The sequence below is a fragment of the Bicyclus anynana genome, chromosome 11, assembly GCF_947172395.1.
Source record: "Bicyclus anynana chromosome 11, ilBicAnyn1.1, whole genome shotgun sequence".
NCBI lineage: Eukaryota > Metazoa > Arthropoda > Insecta > Lepidoptera > Nymphalidae > Bicyclus > Bicyclus anynana.
This window is the reverse complement of record NC_069093.1, coordinates 641,592-661,444: the sequence shown is the minus strand read 5'-3', so window position 1 is coordinate 661,444 and position 19,853 is coordinate 641,592. Positions and strand designations below refer to the sequence as shown.

Sequence of the window (19,853 nt, the reverse complement as noted above, 5' to 3'; positions counted from 1 at the left end):
ACAAATTATAGCTATATCGGGAGAGAAATAGTGCAAAGCCGATATCATAAGCCATTAAGTTAATAAGTTTGGACTTGAAGCTTCTAAAGCTGGTGCTGTAATCATGTAGGACTTGTTATCACTTTCCGATAGGTGCAAAGAGTATTAACTTCCATCCATACACGATAGCCCAGCTAAGCTCAGTCGCTCCTGAGATTCCGTATGGGATGGTTGCTTGTCCCTGCAAACTTTAGCTAGAATTACGTACTCGTTCTTATATCTCAATAAATTAAAAAAAATATTAACTATTTACTATAAATTATTGAATAAAACTCATACAATAATCAGCGTCTTCAATTTTCCGTGTAATAAATTTTCGTGACAATTTTGCGATTTGTTTTTTTTTTTTTTATTTTTTCAAGTGTTTTATTTTTTTAAGTCGTGAGATTTTGTGTTTAACTATTACAATAACTGAAATAAGTTTTTAGTGATTTAACTGAATTTAAATAATTTGTATTTTAAGATAATTCAAAACATTTTCAAGTGAACTATAGTGAGAGATACTGTAAATATTGTGTGTTTTGTGTATTATTGTAGTTTTTTTATTTTATTACTAAGAAAATATTATGATTTATTTTTATTAGTTGGTAAGGCTAGGTATTCGTATAAGAAGTTTTAAGTGATAATGGCTGATTAAGACAATGTAAGTATTAGAAGTAATATCTTGTCTTTTGTCTTCTAAGAAAGCAATATATTGTATTTAAAATAATCAAAAAATTAAAATCAATAAATCAACGTGCGATAGAAAATATTTTATTTATTTTCATATTTTTAAATTTAATATTGTTTATGACAATTTTATGCAAAATTGTCGTTATTATGATGTTATACATAGGATTTAATTATTTTTAAATTAGTGACGTTTACTATATCATATTATAATAAAGGTAGATTTTTTTATTAATTAGGAAATAATATAAAATTAATTTAAGGTTTTAATTTTATGATGATAATATTATGAGACAATGATTGTTGAATATTCTGGAAAAATGTAGCCTAATGAAAAAATCGTTGCAAGGCAAGTAAAATTATGGACCCAAGAAGACTGAGATAGACTTTTTTTCTTTAAATTAACATTTAATTTTATATAATTTTATATAAACGCCATCTAGAATCTATACTTATTATATATATATATATAATACGAATTCTGTACACTGAAGATATTTTGAAAATTTTTGTTGGAGGTCATTTTATATTCGATACTGAAGCTAAAACTATTTTTGTTTGATTTTTTGTCTGTCTGTCTGTCTGTGTTTTTTTGTTATCCGGGCATCACACTGAAACTACTAAATGAATTCAAATGAAACTTGGCACGGTTTAAGACCACAATACGGAGAAGTTTATAGGGTACTTTATATTGCGAAAATAAAATAAGAAGGGGGTGAAACAGGGGTTGAAAGTTGGTATGGAAAGTCCTTAATTTTTAGAGTTACAATTTTAAAAATTTGTTTATAAATCATAAAAAAATACGAAATATAATGGGTTTCAAAAATTTTTAAAATTGAAACTCTAAAGTGGTGAAATGGGGCTCGATAGTTTACATTGATTTCCACGCGGACGAAGTCGCGGGTGTCCGCTAGTATTGAATAAAAACAAAAAACGAATATAGCCACAGACTTCTTTATCATCTAACTAGGTGTATACCTACATATTTTTATAAATACGTCTCGATTTTTAGTCATGACCTTTATTTAAAAGTCTACCTAGTATCTGAGTTTTATATTAATTTTCTCAAGGCAAAATGTTTTGAACGCCAAAGTGAGTTCGAAATTTTGGAATTCTTCAAAAACTTCGGCATCTTAATTTTCACGGTATTATTTAAAAAATGTTCTGAATGCTCAATTTAATAATCATATTTTGAATTTACTGAAGATTTAAAATGTTATGTTAATTTAGTTTTCAGTAATTTTGGAGTTCACCAGTCTACGGAAAATTTTGGTAATAGTGTACCTACTTTGAGACATTTTCAGTGACACATAAATATGGTGCAGGTTACGCTATAGGTATATGAATGAAAACGACTTTTTATATGATTATCCTAAACGTCTTAAACTACTTGTGTGATAATTATATTGCTACTACTGCTACGGAAAATTTAAATTACCTAATGCTTAAATTATAATGATAATAATAATAAATAATAATAGCCTTTTATTCAGATTATTAATTTTTACAAACTAAAAACATAAACGAAAGATTTATGAGTGTAGTAACTGTTTCTTGGTTATTTTTTGGAAATCTGTTTGTCAATCGGCAAAGACCTCCTCCAACCTCTTCCATTCCTGTCTATCTTCAGCCACTCTATTCCACGTCACGCCTGCTACTTGTCTGATGTCGTCGTCCCATCTTTTTTGTGGTCTACCTCTTCTTCTTTTTCCTTCTCTGGGGTACCATTGTGTCACAAATTTGCTCCATTTGTCTTTTCCTCTTATTGTGTGCCCTGCCCACCGCCATTTGAGCCTTTTGATTTTGTTTGTTATATCTATGGTTTTGGTTTTGTTTTTATGACACATTTTTTCTATTTAACATGCGTGACTTTTTTATATTTAACATGCTCCTTTCCATTGCATGTTGGCAGGTCGCGAGTTTGCTTAGTGTATGTTTTGTTAACGCCCAAGTTTGGCTGCCATACATAGGGACAGGTAGTACACATGTTTCAAAAATTTTACTTTTAATGTTTATATGAAGCGTTCTATCTTTCATGATTTCCTTAAAACTCCAGTATCTCTTCCAGCCGTTGGTTATTCTTCTTTCTACTTCTTTGCCTACAGAATCTTTTTGGGTCATTAACTGTCCTAGGTATATGTATTCATCTGTGTAGTCGATTTCCGTTTTCCCTGAGATTATAGTGGTTTTCTCTCCATTAGTTACTACTCTTGTTTTCTCTGGATTCAAATTCAACCCTACTTTCTCGCTTTCATTTGCCAGTTCGGTAATCATTCTTGTTATGTCTTCTGATGTATTAGAAAATAACACTACATCGTCTGCAAATCTCAAATGCGTTAGTAAGGAACCGTTGATATTAATTCCTAAATTTTCCCAATGGAGACGTCTAAATATAGATTCTAGTAGAAATATTTACACAACATTAAATAATGTAATGCTGCATACTTATAGAACAGGCTCCTAGGCAATGGCAATGACAAACTCTAAACTTCAAAGTTTAGAGTATCGACGAAAGTTCTGTTGATATTTAGATGTGTTATTAACGCATGAAAAATGAGGCGCTCAAAAGTGGAAATTTATACACAAATCAATGTTAGTTGTGGTCAACAACGAACGTTATTTACAAATAATACCTAAATATCGTCTACAATGTCTAGTTGTGTGTTCAGAAAGTGTAAACACTATTATACATAAATATATAATAGAATTAAAGACAAAATTGTGCATGTATGCGCTCAGTGTTGTAGCATTCGGATCACTTCTTGCGGTGATTTTGTAGGAACTTAACCGATCTATAGTATTAAATTATCATTGCGATATTCTACAAGAAATAATGCGGGGAGTGTGGTAGAAAACTGATCTCGTTTCCCTATAACGGTTCTACCATAATAGAACTGTTAGGCGTTGCAGGGATTTGCACCAGTACGTTGTTACCCTTAGACGCGTACTAAGTGGTTTAGTTTCGCTTTTCTGCAAGTACTTTACTTTACTTTTATAAGATTTATGAATTTTTATCTCCCGTTTACCACATTAAATATTAATAAGTTGCAAGTGAATAAGCATCTCCTAGGAAAGTGCGTTTCACCATAGGCTTTGTCATCGGATACCATCAGGCGTGCCTGCAGCCAAAATATAGCCAAGCGAGGTAAAACAAGCTAGCCAGTTTATTATACCTACAAAGGAAAAAAGCCTTTGCTAATGTCACATAATATAAACGCAAAAAAGTATGAATTTATGTAAAAATAGAATGTTTCAGTAACAAAAGGTTGTTAGGGGATAAATTGCGGTAATGTTAAGGCAAGAAAGAAACATTGAATAAGTTACTTATCGGAGAAACAGCGGAGCAATATATTAAAAGAAGATACAGCCCCTGTAGCCAAGTGGCACGTCGATTCTTTTTCTACGATCGCTAACGCTTTGAAAACTAGAAAACTGTATGGGAATGACATTGTCTATCGACAGGTCACGTGATCAAGATTGTCATTCCCATACATTATATTATGTATGAAGGTAACACATCAGAATAGGTTTAATACCAATTTATTTATCTTGTGAGTCTAAATGTAATTGTTTGTGTCTGCATAATGTAGAGTTTCTAAACATCGCAGAAACTCTGGTATTGGAGCATAGACGAAGGTGAAGGTAGACGAAGCGATCATTTAAATATAATATGCCATTTTCTAGCACGGTCTGACCTTATTTTTCAATATAATATTGGCCACGGAATTAAACGTGAAGAATAGTCCTTTTTTCCCCTCCAAGTGAAAAGTCTAGGCTAAGAGTGAGTAAGAATAGATTTATAGGAGGAATAAAACCGTAGATCTTTTAGATTCAAATCCGTTCCTTCGACTGTATATTAACGTAGAAAACATTGCGATATTGAAATATAAAAGGCAGTTTTTTCAAAATATTTATTTGATCATATCGACGCACGACTGATAAAATAATGGTGTTTCCGATAGCAAGACGAATTGCGGGTTTTGAATTGGGTTTCTAGCTCTAAGTTCTGAATTCCTATAAATACTTGAAAATAAGGTAGGTAATTTATAATTTTTGATATTTTACGTCAAAATTAAACTTTGTCTACTTACCCGTCTTTGTAGGTAATCCATCTAAAGTAATATTAAAAAGTGGTACATTTTGAGTTTTCGTTTGTTAGGAATAGGCGTAAACTACTGGAACGGCTTTAATAATTCTTTCAATAATGTAAAGCGATATCAGCGTGTAACATACTTGATATTTTATCACCGTTCTCCCACCAAAATGGGAATAATCCCCACACTCCCACGGGAAGTAATACCGTGGTATGACTGCTAGTCCTGAAAAATAGTTTTATTCTATAAAATTTACATAAAATGTTTTCAATGCTTAACCCGTCTATCATTTACATGGTCTTTGTATAGTAAATACATTATGCAGGCCTACGCTACTCATGGCGGTTGCCTTTCGAAAAGGGTGCTGTGAATTGTTAATTTCAATTAATTAGAAGCTTTTAGATTACTTAGACGAGTCTGCCTCAGAGAGCGAAGTTGTGGGGCGAACTATTAACCTTATCGGGTCAATAGTGTCTACATCTATGTGTATACCGTGTATTATGTATAGTAGAGCAATTGTGACGCTCCAAGAAAGTACTACAACCAAGTTTCTGGCGATAAGCAGAATTACTGTTTCGCTGTATAGCTAAGGGCGTATTCACGTAGAAAGCAGGTTGTCAGTGTTGATCAACTTCAGGCTTCAGCTGTGGCTAGTACCAACCTACTGGCAGAGACGTACCGCCAAGAAATTTAGCATTCCGTTACAATGTCATGTAGAAACCGATAGGGTTGTGGATTTTCACCCTCCTTCTAAAAAGTTAGTTCGCTTTCAACTTAGATTGCATCATCACTTACCATCGTGAGATTGTAGTCAAGGGATAACTTGTAAACACTAATGCAGTGGTAGCAATCTAATATCGTACAGCCCTGATCGGAGCAGGTCAGAACTTTTCTGCCACCAACCAGCGCCGACTATATGCTATTCCGTACTCCGTACAATGTTTGTATAATTCGTTAGTGCTAGTTTCGAATTCACCTTTGTCTCTCTCTGTCTAACACGATATTATAGAATGAGAAATAAGAATCCGAAGTTCACACTTGCGAGTTATACAAGTAATCGTTTCAGAATAGTACCTACTACAGTACCGATAAGCGCCGGTAGGTTGGCGCTTGCAACCTGCTTTTCTCGGGAATAAGTTCTGAAATTGCCGATGTAATTACAGGACACGAGGCTTAATTACAGGTTGATGGACACCGGACAGCAGTTTGTAGTCTTGTTCCCTACATGCCATGCCAAAGCCCTGTAATCATGCCTGATTTAATTCTTGGGATAAAACACTAATGGTTTCTACAAAAGTTTCATATTTTAAGCATTTAAAACATCGCCATTTCAGCGCGCTATTTGAACGTATACCAAGACGTCACAAATTTCAAAAGATACTTTCCTATTTTTAGCTTGAACTCGACTCGAACCTCGAACGAACGACGAGTTTACTTTACTTTTCGAACGGATCAATAGGAAATTTCACTATTATTGAATTTCCCAGGAATTTAACACACGTTTTAATAACTAAAATGTATAATCTCAACAACTTTTACGTTAAGTTACTTAATTAAAAAGTTATGGTTGTAAGTTACAAAGAAAATATATGGCCTTCGATCAACTTCGACAATCCTGCCTGTATTTTGTATCTATATTATTATTATATACTGAAGAGTTTGTTTGTTTATTTAATTGAATCTCAGGAACTACTGGACTGATTTGAAAAAATATTTCAGTGTTAGATAGCCCATTTATCGAGGAAGGCTATAGGTTTTATATTATTTCAGTATTCCTACGGGAACGGGAACCACGCGGGTGAAACCGCGCGGCGCCAGCTAGTTAAAAATAATATTGAAAATATTCTACAAGATTCATGAATAGAGATAAAACTTTCACAATGTCCCATGATATTTCAGTGTAAATGTAAGCGAGCTACCTATTCAGTGCGAACTTTTGTATACAGTGAGAGTTTGTAGTGGCATTGCAATGTGAATAGATATTATCTGTTTCGAGCGAACTTCGGTAGAACTGTGCACATTTGTTCGTATCTAAATGTTTTCACGTTGTGTAAATGCGGTTCAAATTTTAGGTACTAAGGGAGTCTACACACACGCAACTTTGTCAATGTGTAAGAGATACTGTCATATTTCAGAAGTACTATGCCACGCTAACTATAGGCCTCATAAGAAGGCTCAGAGTCACACAGCGGGCGATGGAACGAGCTATGTTAGGAGTATCTCTGCGTGATCGAATCAGAAATGAGGAGATCTGCAGAAGAACCAAAGTCACCGATATAGCTCAGCGAGTTGCGAAGCGAAGTGGCAATGGGCGGGGCACATAGTTCGAAGATCTGATGGACGTTGGGGTCCCAAAGTGCTGGAATTGCGACCCCGCACTAGTAAGCGCAGTGTTGGCGGACACCCCACCAGGTGGACTGACGACATCAAGCGAGTCGCAGGGATTCGCTGGATGCAGGTGGCTCAGTATCGTGATGTTTGGAAGTCCTTACAAAAGGCCTATGTCCTGCAGTGGACGTCCATCGGCTGATATGATGATGATGATGATGACTATGCCACGGCCACATCGAATTGAGTTTGAAGTGATTTGAATTAATTTAGAACAACTCAATATATAATTACGTATAAACAAAATTAAAGTGTAGGTATAAGTAAGTAGTAGATAGTTGACGTAGTTTGAGCGGTTCTATGAACAACGTATATGCAAACGTTTAAACGATACGTATATACGATACGATATACGTATCGTATATATGTATACATACCAACGTTGGAAAAAAAATATTTCATTGTTAGATTCCCACATTTACTCAGATGAAAATTGGCTATATTTTATCCCCATATTTCCACGGGAACGCGAACTACGCGGGTTAATACGCAGGACGTCTGCTATACTGCATAAGGTACTGAAAAAAAGCTACATATTTAAGTAACTCATTCCGCCCCAGCCCCCCCTCCTCCCACCCCCCTAACCCTTACTATTGAGTAGCTCAATTTGAGCCCCTATATACGATACGATATTATAATATATACAAACGTTTCGAAGTTCCTCGCAGGCGGCAAAATGTTCTGTTGACGTCTGCCAGCCCAAATGCAGCGTCCAGGCAATCGAGACATGTACCTACATTGCACAGACTGTAAAAAAAGTCGATTGTCAAGAAGACAAATACGTTAAAAACTTACAGGATATTACCGTGTCAATTTAGCCTTATAATAAGTTACGGTACGAAATCGTGTAGAAACCGAAATGGGTGTAAATTCTCATCCTCCTCCTAACAAGTTAGTCCGCTTCCATCTTAGATTTCATCATCATTTATCATCAGGCGAGATTATAATCATGAGCTTACTTGTAAAAATTAAACAAAAAATTAAAAAAAAATATTTTTTTACATTTTTTTATTCTTACAAGTTATATTTTTATTAAATTTTGTGTTCGTCATCGAACAATCTAGAATTACAGACCGAAACATTGAAACACTTTCCCTGTCATTTGCTTCAGTTCGTTTTCCATACATTTGGCTTCCATGATTGTTTTATAATGACACTCTTATCGCAGTGTGCCGACAATGAGAAATGGTCTGAAAGTGATTGAGTGGGCCGTCGTATGAAACACAAGCGGCGGAAATGTCTACTACATATTTAGTGTTATGTGCTACGTTGTCGTATAAATTATGAAAACCTATTATTTACCCTCATATCATAAAACTCATTGTTAAAATGGTATATCAAAATGTAAACACTATACTCTTTGTATTGTATGTTATCTGTGGTATAATGTCATGTGTCAATGTTAAGTAATAAAGTTTAGTTCTGTTCACTGTAAAAAATATTCACGTTTTTCATTATACTCATTTTATATCAATATTACATTTTAGATAGGTATATTTGAAAATATAGACATGTTATCGATATTGAATAGAGGTAGGCGTTACTTTGCAAAAGCTCATATTTATCTACTTTTTCGCGATTGATAGTTAACTAGATTAATTATTATTATTACTAATCATGATAATTACTAGAATGTATAATTCTTTTATTCTTTAGAGGAAAGATTTTATTGTTTGTTTGTTTGTTTGTGCTCATTCAATAGGTTCTGTAATTACTAGACCGATTTAAAAAAAAAATTATAATAGATTCCCATATTTACAGAGATGAAAATAGGCTATATTTTATCCCCATATTCCCACGGGAACGCGAACTACGCGGATTAATACGCAGGGCATCTGCTATACTGAATAAATAATTAAAAAAATAAGCTACTTAAATAAGTAGCTTATTTTTTCATTATTATATTATGCAGTTCCTTAAGAAGCACCCATAGCTCAATTTGAGCTACTTACTAAGGGTGATGCATGTACTTAAAATGTATGCTGTATACCTACTTAGTGATTGTACAGCTTACTGTGCCGTTTAGAAGCAACATAAGGAGCTTGTGTACAACATGGTGCTACAAGCGTAATAGTATCTGCTTCATTAAGTATTGTAAATGTGAAAGTGTACGACTTTTTCCTCAGTAAAGGCTATATTTTATCTCCGTATTTTCAAGGCAACGGGAACTACGCGAATGAAGCCGCGGGAAGTCTGTAGTTTTAAGTAATAATAATATGCTCCCGACCGACTTTCAGTCACGGCGGCTAATCTAATGGTGAGATTAGCCATGTACGCAGGAGATATTATAGTGCATAAGTGTGTGCGCAAGCACAGGTGCACTCTCTCTTCCCTCACTCTCGAAATCCGAGACGGCAGACCGACACGACCGGTGAGAGATCAGGCGCAGGACCGACGGCTTTACGTGCTCTCCGAGGCACGGGGGTGTACTAACACCGCCGACATCCCAACTCCAGGCTGCTATTAAGATTTTTCTTGTAAGAAAAGTCCCAATAACCTCTTTTTTTTTGTTGGTCTGACCCGGGATTCGAACCCTGGACCTCATTGTCCGTAGCTGAACCAGCTAACCACGGGACCAATGAGGCAGTTAAGCAGTTTTAAGTATGGTTATCGCCAGTGTGAGGTTGTCCTTACAAGTCGGTCGGTTGATTGCCTCCTCCGCTCTGAGAGCGTAATCAAATGAAGATGTACAAAGTACGATAACGCTGATTTGACGAGCCGGCGGCACCCACACTGTGTTACTTCTAGACGTTTTCTTTTAATATCGGCAAAAAAGGAACGATTTTTAAAGAATTCATATTTTTACAAAAAAACATTTTTAGCCTTATAGGGATGATGTGTCTGCCTATTATATAGGTTAAAGAGAAAGTCCAGTAGAAGTTAAGAAGGAGCGAGAAATGATAGTGATAGGCACGATAAAAGAGTTTATTGCACAGGCACAGATATACAAGCGTTCACAAACACAATAGTTCACAAATACGGAAGACTATAGTTTTATACGGCTAATTAAACATACAGTATAGCTAAATACGTTCGCGGTTAAATTGTCGCCGACTACAGCAGAGAGTAGGTAGTCTGTGCAGAGTTCCAGCCGGGCGGCGAGCGATCGGCCCCGTGTACCGCTAGCGGCTTGCGCGAGTGTGTGTCGCCTCATACAAATTACGCACACTAATGCCAAATATTACACAATAAAGTAAACTATTTACATGAAATGCAATATACATGAAATATAATACATATTCGAAAGTTAATTTATAAATTTTAATAAGGACGAATTTATTATATACAAAATAATTATGTGTCTATTAAATGTGATGAATGCTAATAAAATATAAATAATATAATATAATATGGGCGACAGTAGGCCACATCCCCTAGTATTTGCTTATAAAATACAAATGTATAATACAAAAATCTATTAAAAATTTGTATCAAAAATCCAGTCTGCCCGTTGCGAGGTTTTTGTGCGTCCAAGCAACCGGTGGTCAGGACGCCATTATTTACATTAGAAACAACTATCGGAACTCAACATTCCTCTTTCTTCAAAAAAATTATATCTTTATCTTTTTATATATAAATCTAATTATATATCTCTCCAAGTAGGAGAACGAACCATAACTTCTTGGTGTGCCCTGCCCATTTAGCGTGAAGTTACTTAGTTTTCTATGGTTTATATAGCGGACGCCCGCAACTTCGTTTGTACTTTCCCCCTTAAACCTCCTTAATCCGGCCCTCTCGCAAAATCCGTTCTTAGCAGGTGTTTACTAAGAACTATCTCCTTGCAAAATTTCTACTTTGTGGGTGACCTTTCGCTTTTATATACAATTCAAATTCACTCTGAACTTTTCAAACTGTACAATAAAGAGTATTATCAATTAATTTCAAGCACATACTCTTCGTCGAATAAAAGCCATCGAGTAGGAAAAGCCATAGCTTGTCTATTATTTCAATAAAAAAGTACTTAGTCGTTGAGAGTATATTTAATTTTACCCAAGTGCTCGCATAATTTAGAATGTATTTTTTTTCAGTTCCGTCGCCTCGAATTACCGGACGCAGAAAAACATTGAGGCACTGAATAAATGTGTCCTTTAAATACTAATGGTGCGGAAGCAAGGCTCTTGTCGTTTTGACTGGCGCCGACCTAAAATAACCTCGGATTCTTAAGGGCTCTTCACTTTGGAAAATATTTTAAATGTGCCGACCCTGGTCGCTGCGTCTAAGTGTTATAATGAATGACTTTGTAACAAGGTCAATTTGTATATAACAACAACTAGCGGACGCCTACGACTTCGTCCGCGTGGAATTTAGTTTTTCACAAATCCCTCGGGAACCATGGATTTTTCCGGGATAAAAAGTATCCTATGTGTTAATCCATGCTATAATATATCTCAATACAAAATTTCAGCTAATTCGGTTGAGTAGTCGAGGCGTGAAAGAGTAACAAACATTCATATCATCAAAATCATCAGTTTTCGCAAATCTCGGGAAACCATGGACTTTTTCGGTATAAAAAGTAATTTCAAACATTCCCGATCTATAAGCTACATGGAGGACCGAGGACATCAAGCGGGTTGCAGGGAACCGCTGGATGCTGATGGCTCGAGATCGATGTGCCTGGAAGTCCATGCAAGAGGCCTATGTCCAGCAGTGGACGTCCATTCGCTTTTAATTACAATGATGAAGAGATGGAGGCGTAGAGCTGTTTGTTAGAGAATAGAGAAAATCCTGGGATGTACCGCCATGTTTATTTTTACCGTACCTACCCTATTTTCCATCTTTTTAAAAAATAGTTGTCTAATGACTTATTTTTGAACCGACTTTTACAAAGCAGGAGATTAAATGTTTATCTGTGTGTACAATTTTTTATAGAGATAAATTATGTTTACCGATTTTTAAAAAAATATTTATTGTTTGAAAAGGAGCGTCCAGGGTGATCCCATTGTCATCATGTCAGAATGTGATGCAATTATATTATAACTATATATAAACTTCTATCTCTTTCTTTTCAGAATATTCATTGAGAGTTTATAAAGAACAAGACAATATCTACTCACACAAAAAGAAAGTTTTACCTTGAGAACAAGACATTTATTGGATATAGAAGAAAAGTTTCAGTAATATGACGTAGCCTTTAGCTTTAAGCACAGATGTTCGAACTGTACCTTGTCATTTCAGGCGTATTTTTCTCTTATCAAAAAATATTGTCTAAAATTATTGTACGTTCTTTTACTGTACTTTCACTAAGGGGATCTGTAAAAATGATAAATATATTTTTATTTTAAACAGATTAAAACAGTAATTCAAAATACTTTATTTCCGCTAGAAAGGAATAACTATAATCCTATTAATATTATAAACGCGAATGTTTGTATGGATGTTTGGATGTTTGTTTGAATGTTTGTTACTCTTTAACGCCACTACTACTGGAGCGATTTGGCTGAAATTTGGAATGGAAATAGATTTTAATCTGGATTGACACATAAATATATAATCTATGGTTTCCCGAGATTTGCGAAAACTGATGATTTTGATGAAATGAATGTTTGTTACTTTTTCACGCCTCGAGTACTGAACCGAATTAGCTGAAATTTGGTATTGAGATATATCATAGCATGGATTAACACATAGGCTTCTTTTAATCCCGAAAAAATCCATGGTTCCCAGGAATTTGTGGAAAACGCCCGCGACTAGCGGACTAGCGGACGCTCGCGACTTCGTCAGCGCAGAATTTATTCTGCGCTGACGAAGTCGCGAGCGTCCGCTAGTTGTTTCGATAATTGAAACAAAACGATGCAAAATCTATACATTCCGGAATGAAAAATCCTTTTGAAAAACAATGAGAAAGAATACAATACGGAATTTAAAAAAAATTACGTACATCTGAAAAATCCTTAAAATTAAAATTCGTTTTGAAAAATCGGCAAAAAAATAAATGGTGAATAAAACTAATGAAAATGATAAAATATTAAATAAAATGTATTCAATACGTTTGGAGGTTTGTTGCGGTAAGCCGGTGCGGTTAACAATAATAAACAAAATCGTTAAGCATTTCCTTTTATGGCAATTTTATCGAATGTTGTAGATCTAAACAGCATGACAGTCATATATTATCGCCTGTATTACGTAATTGTCGTAAAAGCAACGATGTCGTAATCATTATATTACTACAAGTTAACGACTAAGATTTTTATGACGTGACTGAAGTGGGGAGGTATGTTAATTTACCCATTTTTTTTAACTGTTGCTGACAGAGTCTGTCTAAGGGAGTACTACAACCATGTTTCCTGGTGCCCAGCTATATCGCTTGGTCTGCCTGTCACTTATGGCGCGGCAAGTGCGTGCCAAGTGCACGTCAGCAATGCTCGACAATGACACCTCATATGTCAGAAACTGTCCAGCCATAACATACACACACACATACATACGCTCGAAAACCATTACCCTCCTTTTGACGCAGTCGGGTAAAAAAGGAGAAGGTTTTCAGTTCGACGCGTATGTTTCTTTTATGTTTGTTACCTCATAACTTCGTCATTTATTAACCAATTTTGAAAATTCCCATTTCATTTTCATGAAAATCAATGTAGTAATTTCTTGTTAAAAATCACAATAACTGAAATATGTCTTTGAAGTCGTTTCCATTTTTATTATGTTTGACAGCCGCGTGGCGCAGTGGGTAGTGACCCTGCTTTCTGCATCCACGGCCGTGGGTTCGATTCCCACAACTGGAAAATATTTGTGTGATGAACATTTGTGTTTTCCAGTGTCTGTGTGTATTTATACATTATATAAGTATTTATATGTAGTATATAATTGTTTATTAATATTATAATATCAACTATCTTAGCACCCATAACACAAGCTACTCTGTATGCTTACTACTTTGGGGCTAGATAGTGATGTGTATTGTTTAAATATATTTATAAGATTATTTAATTTAAACTTCCAAGTCATCAAAGTAAAACCAACGCTAAGTGCAAAGTTGAATACATCATCGCACAATGATATCCATACGTTCAGAAAGGCAATAAAAGCCACGCATAATCTTTATGATTGATGATGATTAGACGCCGAATAGAATGCCATGTTTCGCCGACTCAGATATTCCTTTAATACCCTTCACGCTTCAGGATATGATAATATCGCCTTTTGCTGCTAGGTTGCTTACGAAATGTAATAAAACGTAAGATGCGGATACTTGGCGATGTCCATAACCTCGTCTTTATCAAAACTTTTTGGTATATATATACAACACGATATTAAATTATTTACTTTGCTCCTTGCTTATTTTACGTTTTTATAAAAATAGATTAAATGGAATAAAATGATGGAAAGAAATACAATAAGAAACTGCTTAAAACCTAGCTTTACAGATAATTCTCACGTGGAACTATCCGCATCTTACCTTTTATTACATTACGTTTTATTACATTTACTTGTGCCACTTAGCGGTTTCAGGATTTTTTGCTGCAGCACCCGGTTTTGATTTTGTTTCTTTGATATGACAAGGATGACGAAGCCAATAAGTAAACGCAAATAGCAATCACATTAGGGCCCACCCCATTACTCTGGCTACCGGGTCTCTTGCTCAGACCAACTATTGTATAGGACCTGCCTCGCTAGGTGTCACTTTCTGTAAAAGTATATATATGATCAACGATCTAATCCGATTATAAAAGCTGTCTCTATAGAATCGATACTAAATACTTGTAATGGTGTTCGTCGGTTAAATAGCTCCGTAAAAATACCTTTTGTGCAGTTAAATGGTGTAAAAAACGGACAAAAATTTCTAGTTTAGTATAAGATATATACCAAATCTAAGCTCGTTTTCCTCAGAAAATAACAGACAATTTTGTTTGTGACTATGACTGCGATACAGGTCCTTCTATAATTGGTCTGAGGGTCTCTTGCCATCCTCCTGTTCAGCTTAAACTACTTGTGAAATTACAGACATACGTTTCATTTTTCTTGATTTTAAACTGTTCGAGTAGGTAAATAAATGTATTTACATAAAATAATAATCCATTTAGTAGATATTGGCAATGTTTTGATAACATTTTATAGATACTGGATAGGCATTTCAAACGCGTCTAAGATCTCGTCATTGATTTCCATATTCAGGCATAGTAAGTACTCAAATGAAAACCTAATAACCATAGAAAAATAACAGTCTGCTCAAAACGTTTAGTAGGCATTAGGTTCGCTGATAATTAATTTATTATTCACTATCCCGCGTCTTCGTCCGCGTTGAATATAATATTTTCACAAATCCCGTAAGAACCATGGAATTTTGCGGGATAAAAAGTAGCCTATGTGTTAATCCAGGGTATTGTCTATCTTCGTTTTTAAATTTCAGCCAAATCAGCTTAGTAGTTGCGGCGTTAAAGAGTAACAAACATACAACCTTTCGCGTTTATAATATTAGTAGGATTATTTAAAAAAAAACCAGCCCACAACTGACTCGTTTGTCCAGTGATTAGTCTATGTGGTTTCGGATCACGAGGTCCTGGGTTCGAATCCTTGGCTGGGCTATGACATACTGAGTTTTTCTTTCTTCTAAGAAATTTTCATTTAAAATTCTCAGCCCGGAGTAACTCGGTGGTATTGCACCCCTGTACCTAACACACGTTAGTCCGTCGATCCTGGTATCATTAACATGTAATAGTGATCGTTAGTGAATTTAACAAGCCCGCCAACCCACAATGGAGCAGCGTGGTGGGTCCAAATTCCATATACCCTCTCCTATACGGACTAGGCCCTGTAAGGCTGTTAATGATGATGATGAAAAAACTAGTTATAGATGTGACGTAATTTTTTACCTTTTTTAGGGTTCCGAACGTACGTAGTACAAAAACGGAACCCTAAAAAGAGTAAAAAATTACGTCAAGTCTATAGCTTGTTTCGGTAGTTTCGGAAAAGGGGGAGGGGGAATGGTCTATTTTCTCGAATATAATTACAAAAAAAAATATATTTGTGATCCACTTACCTAGCTAGTTTGTCGGATGTATCACACGATGCATTAAAAAAGGTTTTTGTTTTTTTTTCCATCTTGCCCTCCAGAAGTAACCTTCATATTCAAAAATTCATATTTCTTTGGTTTTCCGGAAATCTTTAAGTAGAAAGCTAAGTTCTGTAAATTTTTCAAAATGTTACGTTTGGTAGTTCCGGAGAAAAGGGGAATGGTCTATTTTCTTCTTTTTAAGTACCCTAATAGTTACCTAAAATAAGGGAAAATACAAAGCAGTCCACCATACTTCGAAGTCCACTATGTTGAATTCACAATGACGTCATGCAAACAACAAACACGCGTGCAAAATTTCAATCGATGGACGATAACTGTTTTGAAATTCAGTTGCCTTATTTAACATAAACAAACTATGCAAAATATATGAAAGCGAGTAAAAAAACGTTTGCGGACCCAAAATTGTTGTTACTTTCAAGTGAGCAAAAAAACTTTTATAGAAATCAGTTCTCTTGTTAAATTCGACGCAGCGAACGGGAAAATTACAAACTGCGGGCACCGACGATTCGCTCTGATTTCTGTGACTGCTCTACAATCAAAATGTTGCCCGAATCAAGTATATTCGAATCGGAAAATACACTGTTGCGTACACAGACTAAGAATAATAGGCAGATGGCGCGTACGGAACACAGCGGTGTCCTAGCCGCTCCAAATACAAAATTCAAAAGCGAATACATTCTCGAGTCAGTACGACACGAAGCGTCGCATTAGTAACTAAATAAACGTTTGTTTTTTTTATAGGTTTCACCGTATAGTCAAATCTTTACTCTGTGGTTGCGACTAAAAATTAAATAATTTATACTATTTGTAAATATTCGTAATTTATGCTCTGTGCATTGATTGTTTTACAAGACTTTATTTAACTGACAAAATTGCCTTGTTATTTTATTTTTAGAGATCCGTACCTACCTCAAAACGAACATAACGAAATCCAAATACTAGCACTTAGTGGACCGTTGATCTGTCTGTCTGCTAAGACCTTTATCACAAAAACGCGTGGACGTATCGAGATGTAATTAAAACCATATACTAAGGTCTATAGTCCCTCGAATCTGCTATAATTTCTCAGTTGACATAAAAAAATAGTACAGACCTTGTAAATTTCAATACTGTCAATAAAATGAAAATTTATAAGGTACTTTTCGATGACATAGAACTATGTAATTAAGCTTTTTATACCATAAGTAAAGTACTCTGAAAACATAGTCTTCATTCAGTTATCATACAAAATTATAGTCTTTATTAAAATAACATATTGAAGTAGGTACCTACCAACAATTTTGTATGGAACCCTCAGCGGGAGAGTCCGACTCACATTTGTCCTGTTTTTAAATAGTAGTAGTTCAATTGATCGACCAAGTCATTACAATCTTAAAGTAAAATTTACAATTAAGGCTTGTTTATTCTAAGAAAACATCTTATTTGTACAAAAAATAATTACTGATGAAGACTTTTCCAAGCCAAAGTGGCTTGGCAAGATTAATCCGAGATATAATATGAGAATAATAAAGAAAAATAAGGAAAATCCAACGCTAACACGAAGTAATCATAATATTATACAAACTGTTTCAAAATGTTCCACGACGATATGAAATTAAGTCGAGGATTTCGAAAAAGCCTCTTTGTTAGCTTTTTATGAATAAATAATACGAAGAAGATGAAATAAATAATTTCATGACGTAAGTTGAAGCGGGTTTCAAGCGAAGTTAGCGTTTCAATTTGTTTTTTAAATACTTGAAACGTAACAAGATAATTTCTCTCAACAGCGAAGTTTTGTACTTCGCTTCAGTTAGAAACTACGAGTAAGCGAGTTGCTGAATAGGATGATTTAACTCTTTGTAATAAGAAATCATCCACTCGTTCATCCAGTGGTTAGCCAATGTGGTTTAGAATCACGGGGTCGAGGGTTCGAATCCCGGGTCGGAATATGAGATACAGAGTTTTGAAACAAAAAAAATTTTTTGGGGTTCCATCCTTATGTATAAGTGAGGCATTTCTCGTCTATTCCATAATGTGTAATACTCACAGTGTGTATCACTATCGGTATTTTGCAATAAAAGGGTTTTAAGAGCTCATTTAATCTACGGAACCATACACTGCTCATGGCCCGACACGCACTTGGCCGGTTTTGTATCAAAAAATAATAAAGTGTCAAAGGTTCTCAAAGTGACATTTGATTGCAATTTCCTCTGCGGGGCCGCCTATATCGTGTCGTGAGCCATTAGTAGGGAAAAATCCATTATTGTAGGAGCTGTTACGTCGGCCACACACGTAAGCCGTATCGACGTCGTCTGTCATGCTAAGTGCTTTGCTTAGCAGGTCAATGTAGGGATATATTTGTGTCCTTTTAACAAAAACGACTATTTCGATGTTTTTCAGAAAAGTATTATGTTATTAATTTTTGAGAGCTAACACAGCTCAGCAAATCGCGAAGTTGAAGCGGCATTGGGCAGGGCGGGAATGGCGTCCACGCACCAGAAAGCGCAGTGTTGGTCGACCCCCCAGAATATCAAGCGGGTTGCAGGGAGCCGTTGGATGCTGGCGACTCGAGACCGTAGTCTCTGGAAGTCTATATAAGAGGCACGTGTCCAGCAATGGACGTCCATTATATGATAATGATTTATTTTTATAAATTACAAAATTTAACGAAACTCTACTGACAATTTATTAAACGTAAAAACGTAAGAAACTGCCACTAGTTTCATAGTGCGACCCAGGTGATTTGAACCTTGGGAGGCGTAGCAAATAGGCCCTACGGAGTTAATCGTACTCGTAGTACAATTTTCGTAGTAGCTTTGTACTGTTTGAGCGCTATGGACTAGATTTGTGTTTTTCAATCAATGCAATGGTATCCACCACTAAAACTAAAAAGAGACTAAAGACTTCAGTAAATATTAATATTTTAAAAATATATAGTACCACCACTTTTGAAAACTTTTGAAGAATAAGCAAGCTTGTCATTTTCACTTTCATTGTGTTTATATTTAACCTTTTCTTTTTGCCCCCCGTCCACATTTAAAAACACTGACCTAAAAGAAATTTGGGTTTCTACTGAGAATATTTTAAACGGAAGAAACAACCAAGAATTTCATAGCGCGACCCAGATGACTTGAACCTTGAAATATGTAGCAGATACGTCTACGAAGCTTGTTTTGGTACGATATTCGTAGCTCATTGTAGAACTATACTTCTGTACAATATTCGTAACGTGTGTGTACTGCCAACTAATGGTCTGTTTCAGGCCGTGCTTTGAGAGCCTAGTGGCAGTTTGATACTGTGACGATTACGTTAATGTAAACGCGAATTTCTAAGAAATTAACAGCGCCATCTAGTGGCAGTACTGCACAACTGTTTCAATTCCATATAAATTCACGTTTACGTTAACGCAATAGTAACAGTATGAGAACATTGAAAACTCCCACTAGGCACACTGTACTTCTTGCTTTTTCCGCTAACTACAACTACTATTTGTAGGTCCAAAAACTTTGGGTTTTTATAAAAGATCTATTATTATCGTAAGATTTATTATTGTAAGATCTATTTGTAACCCACAATTTGGCAAATAAATTATTATTATTATTATTATAAAGAAGCAGTAAGTAGGCAAGCTTTCGAAATGAGGGTATATCAAAATAAAATACAAT

General features: G+C 35.3%; 1 protein-coding gene across 1 annotated transcript in view; it reads left to right on the top strand.

The window, feature by feature from the left end:
• Positions 1-200: 200 nt before the first annotated feature.
• LOC112055470 (allatostatin-A receptor) overlaps positions 201-19,853 on the top strand; it is a 139,612-nt gene continuing 119,959 nt past the window's right edge. The window contains exon 1 of the mRNA XM_052884265.1: positions 201-682. The gene's annotated coding sequence lies outside the window, so the exon portion shown is untranslated. The remainder of the gene's footprint in view (positions 683-19,853) is intronic.